A 6,057-nucleotide genomic window follows, 5' to 3' on the forward strand; every position below is an offset into this window, starting at 1 on the left:
AGGTGAGGGTGGGGGTGGGGGCGGAGGAGGTGTTAGCAAGCTTTTGGTCCACAGCTTTTTTGTTGTGTGTAACTGGATTGAATTTATGAGTCTCATAAGGCCACAAAAGCTGGTCTCAGCAGGGCATAACCTTGGAAACACTGGTAGCAATTATGGTTCTGAAAATAATACAAACACATTTTTTAAAAATCCATAATTCAAACTGTGATCACTAATTTATCATCTAATTAGTTACTTATTAAACACTGGCTATTTGCAACTGTGTCCCCTAGGCGTCCCATAAGAAGATCAACTAGGTGTGGCCCTTCGCCTGGGGCTCTTCGTTGTCCTGTGGGAGATAAACACCTGTGAAAGAGAATTGCTCTACAGAGGGTAAGGACTGGAATGTAAACAGTGCTCCGGGAACTTGAGAAGAGAACGACTCACTATGGAATGGAGGGTTAAGGGTACCTTTCTCTTTCAATAATGCTATACCTAATCATATGTTAATTTATTCCACACATATTTACTACATGGCATCCAGGTACCAAGCACTGTGAGGCAGGGACCATGCTCCAAGAGTGAGTGTAAAGGGATTTGTTTACAAAAGATTGGATTAGCCAGGAGCAATTGGGGCTCTATAAACTCTCAAAAGTGACCAGCCAAGGCTCCCTTGAAGAATAAGTCCTACATGAGGAGAAGCTTCTGGGAGACTTTTCCTGCCCCATGAAGCTGATATTCCCTTCCTTCATTTTGACCTGAAAGAGAGGTATTTCTTTTTCTCTTCTTGACCATATTCATGGAACCAAATGTGTCACATGTCTCCAGAGAAGGAGTGGAAATATTTTGTTCTTCCTAAAGGCCACTGAGCCATGGAGAAATTGAAGAAAGAGAAAATGAATCCAGAAAAGTCAAATGCAAATTTCAGAAATCCAGGTTGAAGAAACTTAAACTGAAATTAGGATTTATTGAAGTGACACTTGATATGATTTACAGAATCAAAAGAGCACCTAACCATGCTAGATTTGGGATTAAATCTGGGGACCTCAGTGACTAGGAGCAACTTCTGTATTAGTCAAAGACTTCTTGGTCGCTAGTGACAGAAACACAACTAAAACTAGCTTAATGCCAAACAAGGCAGGGATAGATGATAGATGGAGGGAACTAGAGATTCCATCTCATCAAGACTCTCTTTCTCTTCCTCTCAGTGTAGCCTCTCTTGGATATGATCTCTCTATTCTTTTCTACAGACTACCAGTTTTCTCTGAGGGGCCAAAACCAAGGATGTTGGCAGTTCCTTGCTGACATCATTTCAATTTTGTCAGTAGAGCAAAACGGAGTCATATTCCCCAATTCCATTTAGAGAAATCTTAGTGAATCATCCTGATTGACTGAGCACCTGTCTTTCACCAATGCTAGACCAATCACAGAGGCCAGGAGCAGGTGGAGTACTATGACTGGCTCAATCTCAGCCTGGGCCCCTCCCTATGCCTGGGGTGAGAGGTAGTTGGAGTGGGGAAACACAGATGGCACAAAATCATGAAGGTCCTGTCTAGAAGAAGGGGAGAAGAGCACTGGGCCAATAAAAAACAGAGCTCTGTTACTAAAGAAATAGATTGGGGGGGGGAAATTTACAAAATTTACAAAGTTTTACTAAGTGCCAAACTTGCATTATATCTCACACATGCTGACATTTGTATTTGAACCCAAAATTTACTTTATTAAGAATTTCTCTTCCTGGGCCGGCCGAGTGGCGCGATGGTTAAGAACTCGCTTGGGATGCCAGAGGGCCCCGGTTCGGATCCCACATATGAGGGCCAGTGACACTGCCCTCCACAGCTAAGATGCTGAACAACAGCTCAACCTGGAGCTGGGCTGCCATGAGTCGCTGGCGACGGCGTGGGCTGCAGTCCCTGTGGCAGTGGATTGCCATGGGCTACCGTGTGTGGCCAGCAGCCAGCGTGAGCGGCCAGCAGCCGCAGTGAGCGGCCGTCCAGAAGCCGGCAACTGATCTGCCTCGCCAGAGAAGAGCGCAATGATGGTGCCAACTTGGGCCAGTGAAGCAACATCCTCCACAACTAGATTGAAGAACAAAAAATGACAGCAACTTGTCTGTTCCCCTTTCCCCAATTCCCTAGCACTGTTCCCATCCCCCCAATTCCCCAATTAAAAAAAAAAAAGAATTTCTCTTCCAAAGCTCTAAAGTAAGCTTTAGTTGGTCCTACAGGAAGAACAACAATAAAGACTTTAGTGGGGGAAATCCATTTACAAATTCATATTTTTTTAAACACCGTATGCTAAGTGAGAATTTAACTTTTATTATGACCCTCTCTTGTTCAGCACGAGAACTTCCCTATCATTTCTTGAAGGTTGTTGCTGAGGCGCACCTCTTCTTTTGCAAGGAAAAGTCACTTGGATAGTCCTGCTCAGATATATAATTGTGAGTAGGCACTCACTGACCTTGGGCAGAGGGGTAGCCGTAATAGGAATTTTTGTGGCAAAGCAAAGATACCCTTCCCAATACTCCTTAATATGTAAATCTTGCATTTTGGAAGAAGGATGAAAATTACACACATGGATAAAGGAGTTTCCTAGGAGGAGATGAAATCAACTCACAGCTCTTCTTTTCTGATTAGAACATTTCTGATGGACTAAGACGGTCTCGACTAAAGTCCATGGTAGAAAAGACCCCAAAGACCCTTGAAGAGAACTCACATGAAGGAAAGGTGGGTGTCCAGTGTATATTTGAATCTGGGAGTCACTCATGACCCTAATATCTTGTTAGAAAGGGCAGATTTCGGAACAATGCCTGAGCACGAACACAAAAGCTTCAGCCAAAGAACCTAAATGTGGAGCGTCCTTGGTTGAGAGTAAAATACAGTGGGGAGAGGGAAAGCCTTTGTGCTCAATAATTCGGTGAGGTTTTTGAGCCTTTCATCTGGAGGTAGCAAGGAGGTAAGAGTACAGAACAAGAGAAAATGGGTGCTCTGTTAACATCAAATGATTACTTGGATAATAAAAAGACATGAGATCTTATTTGGACATCAGGCTGATGAAGAGGTTCATATCAGAAACATTGGAATCAGTAAAATTATGAAAACATTAAAAAAGAAATTTAGGGCCGGCCGAGTGGCGCATTGGTTGAGAGCTGGCTTGGGACGCCAGAGGGCCTCAGTTCGGATCCCACATATGAGGGCCAGTGACACTGCCGTACAGCTGGGATGCTGAACAGCGGCTGACCTGGAGCTGGGCTGCCGACGGTCGCCGGTGGCGGCGTAGGCTGCAGCCCCTGCTGCAGTGGGTTGCCATGGGCTACCGTGTGTAGCCAGCTGCCAGCATGAGCGGCCATCCAGAAGCGGGCGACTGATCTGCCTCGCCCAGGAAGAACGCAATGATGGTGCCAACTTGGGCCAGTGAAGCGGCGTCCTCCACAACTAGACTGAAGAACAAAAGGACAGCAACTTGTCTGTTCCCCTTCCCCAATTCCCTAGCACTGTTCCCATCCCCCCAATTCCCCAATAAAAATCTTTAAAAAAAAAAAGAGAGATTTATAGTCCACCTAAGATTTGAAACATGAACTTTTAAAACAACTTTTTTTCAAGAAAAGATTTTCAATATGGAACCTAAGATATTGCCTCTAGGGACTTTAATGCCATGTTATACTATCACAGCTATTGTGGAAAAAACAAAACTGTTACCTGTTGGGTCCTCTCCTTATGGACCATGTGTAATTAAACAAAGAATAAACTCTGAACGAAGTCTTCTTATCCTTACTGTAAAATATCTAGTCAGGACAATTCAAGAATAAATGCAGAGAAACTGGGCATTCTATGTTGGCATTCTATGTTGGCGTTCTGCTTAGGTTATGTGTGTATGTGTATTGGGGCACATCGTCCTGTCCAGCTCCCACTTTTTGCCTTGAAGGAATCAGTCTGGCCAAATGTTGAAATGTACACCAAACTAATTGAGCCAAAGGATTATAGACTCAACCAAAGCTGTTACTTTGGGGGGGTTCCTTTAGTTGAGGTGAAGTTACCCATTTGATTTACATTGAACTTCATGCTGGAGGTGTGGCTGGGCTGGCTAGCATGTATTAAGAACAATAGCAACAAAATGCAACGTTGAAGAGTTCTGGAAGTCTGAGCACCTATTCCCTTGCTCAGAAAATTCCTTCAAAATGGTTGGTTTGTACAAACTTTAAATGTCACATTTTAGAAGTCAGTTTCTGAGTCAAGAAGTTTATTAAAATATCCACAATAGTGAGAAACACATTTTTACAAAATCTGTATTGCTTCTGCTTTTAAATATTGGGCAACGTATTTCAGATCAGGGTAAGGATACCTTACCCAAGAATTTAGCCTGATTTAAAGAAAAAATAAGCCAGAAGTTTCAACATGTTTGCAGGCTTCTACATGTAATGAATAGAAGCTGGTCATTATGGTTGACTCTTTCTTTCTTTCTTTCTTTCTTTCTTTCTTTCTTTCTTTCTTTCTTTCTTTCTTTCTTTCTTTCTTTCTTTCTTTTTTCAAGGCATTGCAATGAGTTTTATGTCTTTTGAGCACTGGTGAGAAAATAAACATAAGGTGATTTGATTTATGTAATAAAGAAGTGGGATTTTTGAGATTTCCAGGACAATTTATGGAGAAGGGGTGGGGATGAATGAGGAAACAGGACAGAAGGCAGGGGGATGGGGGGTAGAGTTGGCTAGTTAGGTCTCAGAGGTGGGCCAAAATTAGGACTGTTTAAGAACAAAGACATCTAAAATTGCCTTTTAAGTCATCTTTTGGGGAGCGTGACAGTCTACCTTCTCTACACCTTCACCACCAGCCTGACAAATGTGGCATCTTTGTGTGCTGTGGGGAACCATAGGTCAAAGAAATAGAAACTACATTCAAGGCAAGATGGCAATAAGACACAGTCATAGGACAGAAGAAGTTGAGAATTCAGCATAAAAAGGATACTGGAATAAGAGGAAATTGAGAAACACACTCCTCCAAGAATCCCCAGAAATATTGGGAATAGGAAAGACGCTGGTTTTCCCACCTTATGTAGGATGCAGGTTCCAGACATTTTAAAGTTAATTACTAAAGAAAGCATGCCCCCACAAGGCAGCAAGTTTCACAGGCACCCAGATGGTTGGCCATTGAATCACACCATCTCTCAGGCACTCTGCTAGGGTTTTCCCACAGGCTGTTTCATTAATTTCCTTCTAGATGTTCAACTACCTGGCTCTAAAGCATGTTAGCATGCCCTGAGGATAAATGGCATGGATTGAGTTTTTCTAAATTAATACATTTCAAAAACAGTGGTTTGATGGGAGTCAGGGAGAGGGCGAGGAATAACCAGGTTTAGTTTCCTGCCTATATGTTTGCATTTTACAAAAGAGAATCTCCAATGAAGTAGTCACATTTAATAGTTGCTATGAAGATCTTTCAGTTCTTTGTAGGGGAGAATGGCAGCTTAAATTAATTGGCCTCAGTTGCTGGTTTTCTTTAATCTCCAGCCATGTAAGAAAGATAACCACAGGACTGTGGTAATTATAGAGTAATGAGGGTAATTTGTTAAAGGTAAACCTGCTGTTGGAGTACTAGGGATACTGTAAACATTTCATCTGTTTGCACACTTTGTAGACAACTTTTAAGGAAACATCAGCTCGTTTAATGGGCTTCCTTGGGTGAGCTCTGCCCTGGGAGACACTGACTCCAGCTTTTAATCCTTCTTTCATTTGAGAGGATGTCATTAATATTTTTTTCAGCCATCAATTATGAGGACAATGCAACCTGTCCTGGTGGAAATTTGGAGGCTATGGTCGGGGCTGTGGGCCAGGCTGGCCCGCAGGATGGTTTTTTGGAGAACAGCAGCAATGAGCAGCCCCCACCCACAGCCCCACTGCTCCCTTATCCCTCTTTTCTCCTGGAACTACTGACATTATTGAAAGCAAAAGAATAAATAGAAAAGGACTTTGCTGATGGAACCATTTATTCCAAAAAAATTAGGAGGTTGTTGTTCCTCACTGATTTCCTATTTTCTAGCTATATGCCATGTGAAAGAAAGAAAGAAAGAAAGAAAGAAAGAAAG

The sequence above is a fragment of the Hipposideros armiger genome, unplaced genomic scaffold, assembly GCF_001890085.2.
Source record: "Hipposideros armiger isolate ML-2016 unplaced genomic scaffold, ASM189008v1 scaffold_896, whole genome shotgun sequence".
NCBI classification, from domain to species: domain Eukaryota; kingdom Metazoa; phylum Chordata; class Mammalia; order Chiroptera; family Hipposideridae; genus Hipposideros; species Hipposideros armiger.